The following is a 15018-nucleotide window of genomic DNA, read 5'->3' on the forward strand; positions in this document are numbered from 1 at the left end:
TGTAGCTCTACAACATGACCCACCATCCCACTCTTCAGAATCTACCCAAGGGAAATTAAATTGGCAAATAAAAGAGCTATCTGCACCTCAATGTTTATTGCAACTCAATTCACAGTAACTAAGACATAGAATCAACCTAAATGCCTGTCAACTAAAGACTGGATAAAGAAATTATGGGATATGTTCTCTATAGAATACTACACAGTGGTAAAAAAAAAAATGAAATCCAGTCATTTGAAACAAAATGGAGGAATATGGGAAATATCATGTTGAGTGAAATAAGCCAGTCCCAAAGGGACAAATATTATATGTTCTCCCTTATCTGTGACAACTGACTGAGCACCTAAAAGGAAACCTGAAGAAGTAAAACTGACACTATGAGAAACAATGATCAGCACTTGCCCTGACTGTTGAGGAACAGCTTACTATATTTTTCTTTTCAGTATTTTCTTTTTCTACTTAATACCATTGGTTGAACTCTTTAATTAACACACAATTATTCTTATGTGTTTAAATTTAACTGAAAATTTATATCTCTTAAAAATAAGAGTGGGAATAAGAGAGGGAGGAGTCATACAGTTTGGTACATGCTTACTCGGACTTACCCCTAATGGTAGATGGGATGGTTTGTGGGTGGGAAGGAGGTTATGGGGGAAAAAAACAACTATAATCCAAAAGTTGTACTTTAGAAATCTATATTTATTAAATAAAAGTTTTCTAAAAAAAAAAAAAAGAGCATATTATGATGCAGAGTAGTCTGGACAAGAACTTCTGGTGACCCAATAATCTCTGAGACAGCTTATAGGAGAGGTGATTAGTCATTGTCTAGGTCTCTTTCCTCTGATCACTTACAGACTCCCCTATTGGAAAGACCATGAAAGAAAGCTCAGAAAATCAGTGTGTGTATTGCATGTGGTATAAAGACAATGACATTAAAGACACTGAGGTAAAAAAAAAAATCTCCCACATGAAGGATTTCGGTGGGTAAGACTCCAGAGAAAAAAGATGGTCATCATAGAAGGAGGTACTTTTCTCTGATGGGAGGAGAGAGAACTTCTACTTTGCTTATGGCCCTATCTAAATATTAACAGTTTATGGACTCAAAAGGCTTCCATAGCCTAGGCTGCTCATGTCAAGACTCTCGAGTGATCACTGACATCATACACAGGAGTGTTAATTGTTAAATTAACAAGTGTCACTGTGCTCTAATTTCCCAGGAAGGACCTCTGTCCTCAAAGACTTGTATTGTAACTATGTCTATGTGCTCCCCAAATTCTTTGGTACTTTGTTAAAGTTAATTAAGTTTTTTTAAAAAAGTGAAATTACCTTAAAAAAAAATGTACTCCAGGGTTCACCTAACCTTCAGGCTACCTGCTAAACCCATTATACTCATAGATGCCAAACAATGTTTCCATCTTCTCCTGGTCCTGCTGACTTTTCACTGGTCACTTAATCTAGTGTCTTCCAGATGCCAACCTATCATTCCTCTCCTGGCTACATTTTCACCTTTCTTTCTCCTTTTTCTAACTTCCAAGTCTTTTACTCCCATAAGGTCTCCAGGCAGCAGTAACCCGGTCATCAATAAAACAAGACTTGGATACTTATGACATCCTTAATATGTCTTTTTTGATTTTTGATTTTTGACCTGGTCTTTGAGACTAACCTTTTGGGACTAGTAAAATTTATCAATTTATTCTTGCTTCTGGTCTATAGCCTTCAGTCACATTCCCCTCGGCTCTTTCTGGCCTTAATCACAGTTTTTTCCTGAAAAATCTCTAAGGTTACCTTTTTACTTCTAACTCCTCAGGGGAATTTGCTTTTTAATTTGGCATTACGCTGAGTTATTCTTAGAAATTCCTTTTAATTAGTCCTGTTTGAATCTGATTTTATGTGACTGTTCCCTGAGGTATGATACTGACTGACCCTTTTATAAACCAAATTAATATAATGTCCACTGACTTGCTTTTCCTACAGTACTTGATGAGTCATCCTCTTTCAAATCAGGCTTGAATCAAAGCCACATAGCTTCAAATCACAGGTTTTACATCACAATGTTTCCTTTTTCTAGAAAACCCAACCACAATATTCTGTTATTCAAAATATAAACAAGAATCTTATTTTATCCTGGAAACCAAATCTTAGAAGAAAATTATGAAAGAAGGTGCAATTCACTTTAAGTAAACCCAAAGGAGATACATAAACTAAAAACTCAGAAAATGTGTACATGGAATTTCCCTGTTCTGCCTTCCACAGGTGGTTTCCGAACTGCTAGACTCCTTACTGGCAAGGAGCTAGCCCCTGGTCTCAGGGAACTTGGTGAAACTAGAAGATAGTCCACATCCAAACTCGGAAGCAGTCAAGTCAAGCAATGGTGATAAAGAATTCAGGCTCGGCTGGCGCTGTGGCTCAACAGGCTAATCCTCCGCCTTGTGGCGCCGGCACACCGGGTTCTAGTCCCGGTTGGGGCCTTGGATTCTGTCCCGGTTGCTCCTCTTCCAGGCCAGCTCTCTGCTATGGCCTGGGAAGGCAGTGGAGGATGGCCCAAGTGCTTGGGCCCTGCACCCCATGGGAGACCAGGAGAAGCACCTGGCTCCTGGCTTTGGATCAGCGTGGTGCGCCAGCCGCAGCGGCCATTGGAGGGCGAACCAACGGCAAAGGAAGACCTTTCTCTCTGTCTCTCTCTCTCACTGTCCACTCTGCCTGTCAAAAATTTAAAAAAAAAAAAAAAAGAATTCAGGCTAAGGCAACTAGAAGCTTGGGAAATTTGGCCTCCAGAGTCTATCTAACAAGATAACCTCTGGAGCAGCTCAAAAATGAGTACAGGTGTCCTAGAAGTCTGAGTACAAGCAGAAGTCAGGAGTACAAACGTGAAATCAAGGAGTGAAGAGAAAACAACTAAGTTCAACCTTAGAGAGTAGAAGCTAAAATTAGAAAATTGAACCAAACAAGGGAAAGTGCTTGAGGATCTCCAAGACCTACTGTAACTAAAACTAGCCATACAAAAAGCTGTACTTTGCATAGGCGTTGGGGTACAGTTGGTTAGGAAGCAGTTTGTTAAATTGCTGCTTGTAATGCCAGTATCCCAAGCTGAAGCATAGGTTCAAAGCCCAGCCTCTGATCCAGCTTCTTCTTAATGCAACTGAGAAGAAAAAAGAGGCTTGCCCATCCATGTGTTAGACCAGTAGGGTGCTCCTGGCTCCTGGCTCCAGATTGTCCCAGCTCTGACTGTTGTAGCCATTTGGAGAGTAAACTAGTTGATGGAAGAAGTGTCTCACCCTCTACATTGCTCATTTTTTTTCAAATAAATAAGTAAATCATTTTTTAAAAATTTTACATATTTAATATATACAACTTAATGGGTTTGGAAATAAATATATACCCATCAGACCATCACCACAATCTATGCCATAAACATACCATCACCTCCAAGAATTGCTGCCTGCCATCTTCATTTATTATTAGTGTGTAACTAGAAATTAAATCTTCATATGATCTAGTAATTCCACTATATCCATAATTATATCAGATATCTGCACTACCATCTTTATTGCAACCCCCTATACATAACTGCCAAAATGTGGAACCAATCAAGACGTCCATTAGCAGATGAAGAGATGAAATATGCACACAGTGGAGTATTATTCAACCATAAAAAATGAAATATCATCAATTATAGCAAAATGGATGGAACTAGAAAATATTACATTAAATAAAATCAACCAGACTCATAATGACAAATACTGGATGTTTTTCCCACATGTGGAAGCTTAAAAAAAAAAAAAAGTCAAACTGAACATGTAGCAATTACTATAGGTTGGAAGGGGTATGGGGGACAGTAAGGGGTCAGATACTGAGTATCAAATCACAATTAGAAGGAATATGTTCCTAGTATTATATAGCACAGTAGGGTAACCATAATTTGAATAATCTATTACAAATTTCTGAAGCAATACAAAAAGAGGAGCTCCAAGTCTCAAATCATAAAGAACAAAAATTACCTAATTTGGTCAGTACACATTATACACATGTATTGGTATAGTAATGCTATACTTTAAAAAAAAAAAAAAAAAGTGGGGCTGGCACTGTGGCGTAAAGGGTAAAGCCCCTGCCTACAGTGCCAACATCCTATATGGGCGTCAGTTCGAATCCAGACTGCTCCACTTCCAATCCAGCTCTCTGTTATGGCCTGGGAAAGCAGTAGAATATGGCCCAAGTCCTTGGGCCCCTGTACCCGCATGGGAGACCCGGAAGAAGCTCCTAGATCCTGGCTTCAGATCAGCTCAGCTCTGGCCTTTACAACCAATTGGGGAGTGAACCAGTGGATGGAAACCTCTCTCTCTCTCTCTCTCTCTACCTCTACCTCTACCTCTCCTTCTCTCTCTGTGTAACTCTTTCAAGTAAATAAATCAATCTTCAAAAATAAAAGTAATGCTATAAAATAAGGTTTACTGTAGCCCACAAATTTATACAATTATTTATAAACAAAAAATTTATCATTGTTTCACATTATGGCAAATAAACATATTTGAAAATTTATTAAAACAACATAACATCTGCCCTCTTAGGAAATTTTAAATTACACTGGTAGGTGGCTTCTTAAGTTATTCTTGAAACTGGGTTAAAAGCTATTCCCTTAAAGTCATTATGGAAACATGAAATTGAGTCCAAACATATCAATCGTTTCCAACTTTTGAAGTTAGGGTTTATTTTATATTCATATATGTGTTTTCTGCTTAACATTTATGAATAGGTTCATCATTTCTGTGTGGTGTGGGCTTACATGAAGTGGCCAAGATCTAATGGAACCTGGCACTCAAAAAATTTTAAAAACAGAAATTAGTAGAAAATAATGTTACACAGCTTAATTTGTATAAAGGCTCATAAATATGAGAGGGAGATTTTTAAATTCAATAATTGTAAAGCTGTGATATTTTCTGGTGAATAATATCTTATAGTGAAAGTTTGGAATTATAATCAAATCCCAAAGTGAAGAGTACACAAATTTTAAAAAAAACATATGTTGAGACAATAACTAAACTAAAGGCAAGTTTGGTCAAATATCTAAAATGTACCACAGAGATGAGCCAGCAAAGTGAAGGGATCCTGACAAAAGGCCCTCATTTTATAGCATTCCTAAATAATAATTTATATCCCCCACTGATGAGGTCACAAAGTCCTTCATTACATCAGCTGACTATAAATATAAGACTTTTAAGATTCCAGTTAAAATGTTATGAATTCTGGATTTTAGCTGTAAGTAACATAGTTAGCAGAGGGTCAGGATTTTACAAGTGTATAATACCAATAAATTAAAACTTAGAGTAGAAATTACCAGTCTTTTGAGTTATGGAAATTATAAAGCAAAACTTTTCCACTCTGGAGATGGCATTGCCAGCATGTATTTTTAATCATACACATGTCACATTTCAGCATTTCACACAAATCTGTAAAACCACCCTCTTTCCTCACACAAGGGCAGAATCCATCTGTCTTGCCTGCCATGGGAATATCCCTGCAAGGTCTACTGCAGTTAGGTAGTGGTAAATAGTGTCAGGAAAACTGGTCCTCCAACTCCTATCTTTAAGAAAACATCAAGAGAAGTGGCAGCAGGATCACATGTAAAGATACTTGCATGTTTTATCAAGCCTTCCAAAGCAGGCAATTAATTGGTATGTCCCCATTCACCCCATGAAAATGGCTGCTTCAAGAAATTTCTACCAGATGATCAGACTACCTTTGAGAAACTGAAGAAGCACAAAATAAATCACCTGAACTCAAGAGAAGCCACAATTTCTATGACTATACCTGGCTCAAAGAGGAGCATTTGGCCCCATAAGAAGGAACATAAAAGTATTAGTAATGGAATACTGTATTTACCTTCAAATACTTGGTCTCCTTTTTTCCTGACAGCCACTTGCTTAATAGCACCATTTATCCAATAAATACTAATGTTAACAGTGGCAGGGCTACAGAATGTTTTCAAATCCCAGTATCTAAGTATGTTTCTTGGGCATAAACATGGGTGTCTGCTAGTTCTACTGATTCCTAACTCTACCTCTGATTAAGAGGATCTCCATTCTTGAAATAACTTACATCTAGCTCTATGATACTAGAAACCAACTCAGGAATTCTTGATTTCAGTTTAACTTCTATGAGACATTTTTAAGCAATAAGCAATTCACATACTCGGAGGAGATTCTGTGTTACCACTAAGTAAAAACAGTTAATGAGCTTCCAATGCTAAAAGTAATTTGGAGTCATTAGGTATCCAAAAAGGGCATGGTCTAGTTATTCCAACCTGAATTTCTTTGTATCTCATTGACCCTCCTTCTATAAGCATTGCCTTACTATCCATAAAACATACATAATAAGCAAGTTCCCATGAATCAGCTTCATGTAACCTAATGTTAGGTAGGACGTGAGAAGCAGAACGTGACTCTTAACTCCATGGAGCAAGAATCCACTGAGTACTTAAAACTTCCCTAAACTATGTTGAGAATTCTGAGGCATGTAAAGCTCTAAGAAAGGTTCTTTGACCTAAAATTGCTTATAATCTTGTTACAGTAACGCATAAATCAACTGGCAACAACACAAAGAGGTACAATATGATTAATATAACAAGAAATCTACTGCACACATCCACACTTTACAATTCTGGAATGTGAAAAAATTTCAAGACTGAATTGTATCTTCCTTTTCTTCTTCCAAAAATGGCCCTGTGTTTTCACAGTAAACTGAATCACCAAACTCTTAAGGAAAAATGCTTAAAATTCCAGAGATTTTTCCCTTACAACTAGGGACAGTTGGCATTTGTCTTCATAAATGGAGGCTAGAAGGTGGAAACTAGAAATAGGGTATCGTGGAATTCAAGTGAACGAACTTTGAAGAGTATGAAGAGCTATACTAAGAAGCTGTTAGATGATTGAGAGCAGGAAAAAAGAACATCAGAAGTCTCATTTTCCTGTTCAGAAAACAATCACGGGGTACCTACCTAAGTCTGTAATGAAAAGTTGGCCCATGGAGTTATAAGATTAGTTATAGGATTTGATATATAAATAAAACTCATCTTGCCTATTAATCACTCTATATGAACTGTATCTAGTATAAGCATCACCAATACCAACTGCTTAAGCAAAAAAATCAAATATAATTATTTAAACTGCAACAGTGTTCCTCAATTTAATTATAATGGATGGATGATCCTAATGTACATGAACATACAAATTAGCAAATTATTAGATATATAACTGTACTGTAAAAAGTAATACTTAAAGGTATGGTCTCATTAATAGAAAACCTATGGAAAAATATAGAATTATAGACAATTAATTATATAAATTATATATAATATTATATAAATATATAAATTATTACATACAAATATATAGCATATATTAATTATATAAAAATTATATAATTATAGGAAATTAATAGAAAACATATAGAACCCTCACCATGAGCCATATCAATGGTATAACTGTTACCATTACTAATGTCAATGGAGGGGAATTAATCAAACGATCACTGTGCTGCAAAAAAATCACCCAGAAGCAAAATCTGGTTAACTGAAATACTATAGTTAGGCTAACCTATACAGATAACTTCAGATCAATGGGGTAAGCTAATAAGCATTCCATTCTAGCTCCATAACCTAGTTCAATAACAGACAGAATAAAGGCAGTAGAAGAGAGGACTACTAATATGGAATAACAGGTTTCAAAAACTTGACTCCTTTGTATTCACCCATAGCCTGGTATCCATCCACACACATTACTAGAAATGTGATGTCCACACACACCACAATGGATACACTTTCCAAACTGTCAACAACCATCAGGAATTGAACTCTCACTGTAAATCAGCTCGGTTTTTAAATACAAAGCCTAAGGTCACAGTAATACCATAATATAAACGTAATGGCAATGGCTTCTTTATAGATAAGGAAGCTGGGACTCAGATGAGTAAAATGAATGGTCTATGGACACACAGCTAGTAAATGACCAAGGCAGGCCTGGGATGTCGGTTTAGAATATAAAGATTTTGAATCCCACCTATGATGACAAGCTGTATGCCAGGTAACTGCATAGAAAGGGGTGCAGAAATAGTGTTTTGCTCTACCTTAGAGTACAAGCTCCTAGAGGGCAGGGAAGCATCTATTCCCACCTCATTCTCCTTGTTCAGTACTGACCTGTGTAAGAAGGTGCTATGGAATATGATTTTGGCCATAACAATGAAGAAGCAAGGTTACAGATGATGGGAGGCTAACTTCTTGCTTCTGAATTAATAAAAGGTCTTAGAAATGATACGCACATAAGAGAAATATCTATTCTCTAAGCCTCAATAACCGCATACAACTTATGATGCACACTGCCAACCCTGCTCTGTGAATAGGCAATCATCCAAAGAAGGCACTAAATCATTGCCAGAGACCAGTGAGCCCAATTTTCAATGTATTGGAGGAGGAAGAGGAGCACATTTCAGAGTCCGCCTTCTTCTAAGCCCAGTGCACCCTCCTTTAGACTCCCCCAAGCTGGAATTTTATGTGCAGCAAAAAAAAAAAAAAAAGGTAAAATAAGTGCTGAACAGCTATTGCTGTCATTGCCTTTCCCACAGTCATTTTGCTATTAGCTGTTGGCAGAGCAGACCGTGTAGGCTGACGAGATCTGAGGAAGGATGAGGGATGAGATGTCACGGCAGGAACGCACTGCCTGTGCAAGGTGGCTTTGACATGCGTTGCAGATAGCACACAGCAGCTCTTGCGAGACAAGAGCAAGCCCAACTGTGGCTACAGACAAAGTGGAAGGGGAGCGTATGAAAAGATCAGCATATTCAGTCTGCCAATTATCTCCCTCCCTCTCCACCCCCACCACAACACACAAGTCCCTAAATATTAACAGTGCTGGAAACTGCAGCAATGGGCATGTTCTCAGGTCAAAGTGCAAGAGTACTGTCCAAGTGTGAGCCTGCGAGTGAAGGCAGACCACCCTTCCCGTCTCCAAGGACAGAACAAGCTTGGAGGCCAGCCACCATGTAGCAGGGTCTAATCCTTAACAAACGGCCTTGGCATTTCTGGATTTCCAGTTGAGCCATGGCATAGCCTGCGACTAATCACAGTGTGAACACACACACACTTAACAGAGATAACGAGGCCTAGTTTATAGTTTACACACACACACACACACTCACTCAAAAGAGATAACGAGGCCTGGTTTATAGTTTAAGTGGAATTCTCTTATTCCTCTGACTTGAATCTCTATACCAAGTACCCAAACCTCACTACCATTCCCTTCCATGAAAACAAGTCAAATGAGACCATGAATATCTGTTTAATATCAGAGCAATATGTACCAAGGAGAAACACATGTTGAACAAGTGTGAACTCTCATTCTGTTTCATGAGACAGCTTGGGTTTGTTTCTGGTTTTTTGATTACAATAGAGTGAGTCCCTTAGCCCAGCCTTGAAAAAATATCACCAGCATACTCCTCATATCATCTCGGGGGGGTTATATTTGAAACATCTTACCCACTGCTTTGCCAGAGATGGAAACTAAGAGTTCTTTCAAATTGGTTTCTCCTAACTTTGAGGAAGAGAGAAATAATTACCACACTGTTAAAGGACAAACCCCAGGCTAATGTCTATGCAATCTTTAGTGGGTCTCTGAGGGGTATAGTGGGAAAAAAAAAGGAATAATAATTTCAGGGCCGGTGTTGTGCTGTGGCCTAGTAGGTTAAGCCACTGCCTGCAACGCCAGCATCCCAATTTGGGTGCTGATTTAAGTACTGGTTGCTCACTTCTGATTCAGCTCCCTGCTAACGCACATGGGAAGGTGGCAGAAGATAACCTGAGTCCTTGGGCCCCTGCTACCCATGTGTGAGACCCTGAAGAAACTTCTAGCTCCTGGCTTCAATCTGGCCCAGCCCTGGCCATGGCCATTGGGTGAGTGAACCAGCAGATGGAAGATCTCTCTCTCTCTCCTTGTCTCATCCTCATTCTAATTCTGCCCTTCAAATAAATAAAAATAAATCTTTAAAAAATAATAATATTTTAAGTCAGTGGTTAAGAGCAGATGTGATTCGGGAAAATAAATGAAGAATACAAACAAATCCTCAGATTTCTAGTATTACTGGAACATGATTCAAAATGTTCTTTAACCCCAGAGAATTGCAGGTACTGGTTCAGGGTGCCAATGGCAAAACAAGATGCCTGGGGCAGACTTGGGAGCTGGCCAGCTGCTCCAAGTTGTTGGGTCTTTATGCAAATAGACACCTCACCCATATGAGTTGTGGGGTGGCTGGAATACTCTAACAGCAGATTGGAACAAGGCTTCAGAGCAATGTGCTGTTTGGGAAGAACAGATTCATTCAGGTTCTCTAGAGGAAACCTCCTTGAGAAATCAGCATCTGAGGGAGATAAGAAGCCCTGTGTGGGTAGGCACACAAAGTGGAGACTGAGACCCAAGGGAAATGATCCTCATGGCACTCATCATTGTGCCCCAATAGAGTTGGCCTCAGGTTTACTTATTTCTATTTCCAACTCAACTGAAATAAGGAGCGAATCATGTTCCACAGCAGTGGGCTTTGTTTATGTGGAAAAAGATACATTCATATTTTGGCAGAAGTAGCCTTAGTATCTATTCCAGGTATTATCAAACTTTAAAATCCATTAGTATCACCCTGAGTGGTTGTTAAAGCACAAATTACTGGGCCCTTCAATAAGTCTGGGATGAGGCCCAAGGATTTGCATTTGTAACAAGCTTTCAGGTGATGCTGATGCTGTTGGTTCAAGAAGTACACCTTCAGAAAAGCAGTTCTGATCCAGTCCTAAATTTTTAAAAGGAGTCAATTAAATTTGTAAACATTTATTAAGCCTTCTATGAGTAGTATTTTGGACTGAACATTAGAAACAGAAAGACTGTTCCCAACTGATTAAAGATTTACATGTCTTAAAAGATTTATGGAAGTAGGCATCTAATCTAACAGTTTAGATTTCTATATTCCACATCTGAAAACCTGGTTTCAATTTCCAGCTTGTTTCTGACTCCAGCTTCCTGCCAGTGCAGATTCTGGGAGGCAGCAGGGATGGTGCAAGAAGATGAGTCCCTATTACCCAAATGGTAGACTCGAATAGCATTCTTGCATCCTGGTTCAGCCCAGCGGGGCTCTAGCAACTGAAAGCATTTGGGGAATTAACCAGTGAATAGAAGCTCTCATCCTCTATCTGAAGTAGGCAGGCATACAGGTTGAAGTTGATGGGATTTGTGAACTGGAAGACCACGCCCCTGTGTGACCTCATGCTCCTACCTGATGCCTTGGCCACGCCCTTGTGTGGCCTCATTCCCCTACCTGGCCGTACCAGGGTGCCCACCAGCCAATCAGGTTAATTGACCACTCCCCTTTGGAGTGGGTTAAAAGCCTGGGACACAGTGTGCCCAGCCTGCTCTTTTTCCCTGGCCTCTTGCTAGGAAGGGGCTTGCTGTAGCCCCACGCCTCCAGGGCGCATGGCCTTCGGGCCATGTGCTCTAGGCTTCCTGGCCTAGATGCTCATCTACGTGGCTGGTTCCTGGTGCTCGGTATGAACCCCCCATTCACTTCTCTCTCCTAAATAAAGCTCTTACTCTCCTATGCACCTTTCTTACTAAATAAAAGCTTAAAATGTACCATGCTGCCTTGTTTATCTATGCCGGTATTTAGAATTCTTCTCTAAATATTAGGCAAGAACCCTCTTGGGCTTATTAATATCGGAGATTTAGTAATAAGCCCGTGGTGAAATCGTAAGGCACCCCACATTCTGGTAGTACATGTGGCACCCTGGCTAGCTTTTCTATGGAACTTTAAGGGGCTACATTTTAATGTGAATTTTAGGGGGTCTTGTCCGATATCATATCAGTCTGTATTTCTCTGCCTCTGAAATAAATACGTGTTTCTAATTTTGTGAAAGGCAAGGGCTTTTTGAAAATGATGCCAAAAGTAGTAATAATAACCTGAAATGATAAAAGAAAATGATACAGTTTTTATGTAAAATTAAATATTTATGCAGCAGAAAGTAAAATTAATGAGAAAATAAAAAGCTGAAAAAGCATTTGCTATCTATATAACAGATAAAATGCAAAGAATAAGAGAAAGACACTTTCAGATAAACTTAACAAAGTCATAAGCAATTTACAAAAATACAGATTGCAAGTTTATACATAAAATTTTTTGCTTACACACAGAGCATGAAGAAAATTAAGTGTTTTTCCAATAATGAATTTGACAAATAAAAACATGAATAACAGTGTTGGCATGGCTGACGTTCGTGTTCTATTGGAGTGTTTGTATCTTATTCTTGTATTAGTTAAGGTTACACTGGCTACTATTAAAACAAATCTAAAGCTAAACAATGACTTGAATATAAATTCCGGTAGCTCTTGCCTACCTTCAGACCAAGGAATTACTTCTCAGAGCCAAGCAATGATCAAAAGAGCCAGGCTCTTTCTGCTTTTCCTTCACTCTGCTGCCTCCTCCATCTTCAGGTTTTTACTCACAATTTCACCATCAAGCCAAAAGAGGAAATCAAATGGAAAATAGCATTCAGGTGTTTGTGAAGCAGGCTTAGAATGGCCCGCATTGTTTCCACACACTTTCCATTTACTGAAAATCATGAATATGGCATGTGAATTATATTTAAATAAAGTTATTATCTTTAAAAATGCAGAGAGAGAATTTAGATATAATGTTACAAAAGCAAAGAAGGCCATTTGAGAAGAGAGGGTAGATTAACTGTACCATATAGTAAAAAGATCAAGGAAGGTGAGGTCTAAGAAGAAAGAATAGAGCTAAAATATTATTGTGAGCCCTAAAAAAGTTTTAATAGACTGATGAGCATCTGACTAGTGGAAATTCATTAAGAAACAGTGAGGTTAAAGTTGCAAGGAATAACAAGCAATACCCAAAAGTTAATTCTACTGAGTTTTACAATTAAAGTGTAGAGATATAACACTGCAATATTTTGTAATAAGTGAAGCAAATGAGTGATTATTTTTATAAAAGATCTGACAATGTATACGACAGAGCACTTGACTATGCAGCCCTGTCTCACTGGAGGCTGAGCTATTAAGTTCTGTACCAAAGTAGAGAATCATTTCTTCCTCCAAAATCTTGGAGAATCAGAAAATTTTGGTAAAAATGTGAAAAAATCTTGATATACAGATAGCTTATCAGCTGATTATAATCATTTCAGTAATATAACATTTAACAGTATCTGCTAAAGGAAAGGAAGTAAAATGTGGTAAGATAGTGAAGGAAACAAGGCAAATTTGGAAAAACCGTAATTAGAAACACAATAAAAAAAGGAAAAAAAAATTCTTTTCCTTTTCAGAAGAAAAGTCTGATCATCATTCTTTGAAATGTTTCTGATAATAGATGCTTGTAATTCATCACAGGTCATCAACCATGTCACTCAGAGGATATAATAGATGTAGCAGTTTACATAAACTCAAATTTTGTTCTCATCTGTTCACATTTCTGTGTATTTTATTCAGAAGAACATCACACAGTCCAATAATCTCTTGGAAAGCACTTATTGACCCTGGAGAAATTTTAATACAAAATATAAGACCTATTAAATTTGTAGCACATATTAAACATTTACTGTCCAACTACCTGACTGGTCTAAACAGTAGAGAACATAGACTTGAGAGAAAGAGAAAGAAGCAGATGACTAGTGCCAGGGGAAATCCTAACCAATAGGGCAATGAGATTCCTGCACATTGGAGATCCCTCAGCCTCTTGAGAGCAGCTGAGCTTCAAGTTCTGGCTGGACAGAAGGTGTGGCTGATGGGAGAAGGGAGGTGTACAAAAGCCTATCCTATCCCAGGGTGGCCTTAGCTTGAGGTAGCTTGAACACTATCTCTGCTTGGCTGCTTATCAGCCCCGGGAGGAACCCAGGGATCAACTGTTCTGGAACCACAGTACTAAAACTAAAAATCAGCCTCCTACTGCTGAAAGTGAGTCTGGCAGCATGAAAAATGGAGCATCCAGAACAGCATGAAAAATGGAGCACATTTTTTTTACCAATATGAACAGTAAAATATTTCAGTCTGGTTGAGACTCTAGTCACAGCATGGAAGCAGAAGCCTTCCTCAGCCAAGATCATGATAACACATAAGGTTCTGCAGTGATTGTCAGGGAAACATGTTCAGTTTGAAATGGACCTGCAATAGAAGGCTGGTAGTAGGGTCTTATTTGTAGGAGTAATGCTTACTCCCTGGACAATAGGCAAGGTCTGGGAATTCAGCAATGTCCCAGTAAGCAAAATGCATTTTAGGAGAAAGTCTTAAAATAAATTAAGAAATAGTTCATCAGTCAGGGACTGAGTAATCTCATTAGGAGGTACAGAAAATCAGCACAGGGGTAAGTGGGATCTCACATTAGGTATGGGAAATGCCAAAGTTAGAGTTCAAAGACTGGTATGGGAGCTCATTAGAATCATTCTTGTTTATTAAGCCTCGACTGTGTGCCCTGTCTATCCTAGACTCTGTGTTAGATCCTGGTAATGCAAAGATAAATAGAATAAAACTTCTAAGGGACTTACTATGTCTAGTGAGAGAGTGAAGGCTGAATGCACTGAGTTTCCAGTAGAGAATGCTTCTGAAATGGAGTGAACACCTCTAAATTAAAGAGGATGTGGCTATCTACATTAAACAGAAACCAGTTAACTCCTCCTTTCCAAAATTCTCTGAAATCCGCCATAGTCCAGCTTTAATTCTTCATTTGTGAAAAAAAAAAAAAAAAAAAACCATGAGAGAAACTTTAAGGGAAATGTGAATTAGTAATTGCATTATAGAAGTCAATCCCATAATAGGCATATAAAATATAAAAAAATCCGTAAGTATCCAAGCCCATCTATATTTGTTTTCTCTCATCCAAAAGCACATCACAACTGTTTCCATGGATCAAAAACAGCAAGTCAACTTGGTTAAGTCAGTCAAATAAAAAAATCAAATGAGATAAAAAAAAAAAGACACAAACTCAAATGAT

This window comes from Lepus europaeus, chromosome 13 (assembly GCF_033115175.1).
Source record: "Lepus europaeus isolate LE1 chromosome 13, mLepTim1.pri, whole genome shotgun sequence".
Classification (NCBI taxonomy): domain Eukaryota; kingdom Metazoa; phylum Chordata; class Mammalia; order Lagomorpha; family Leporidae; genus Lepus; species Lepus europaeus.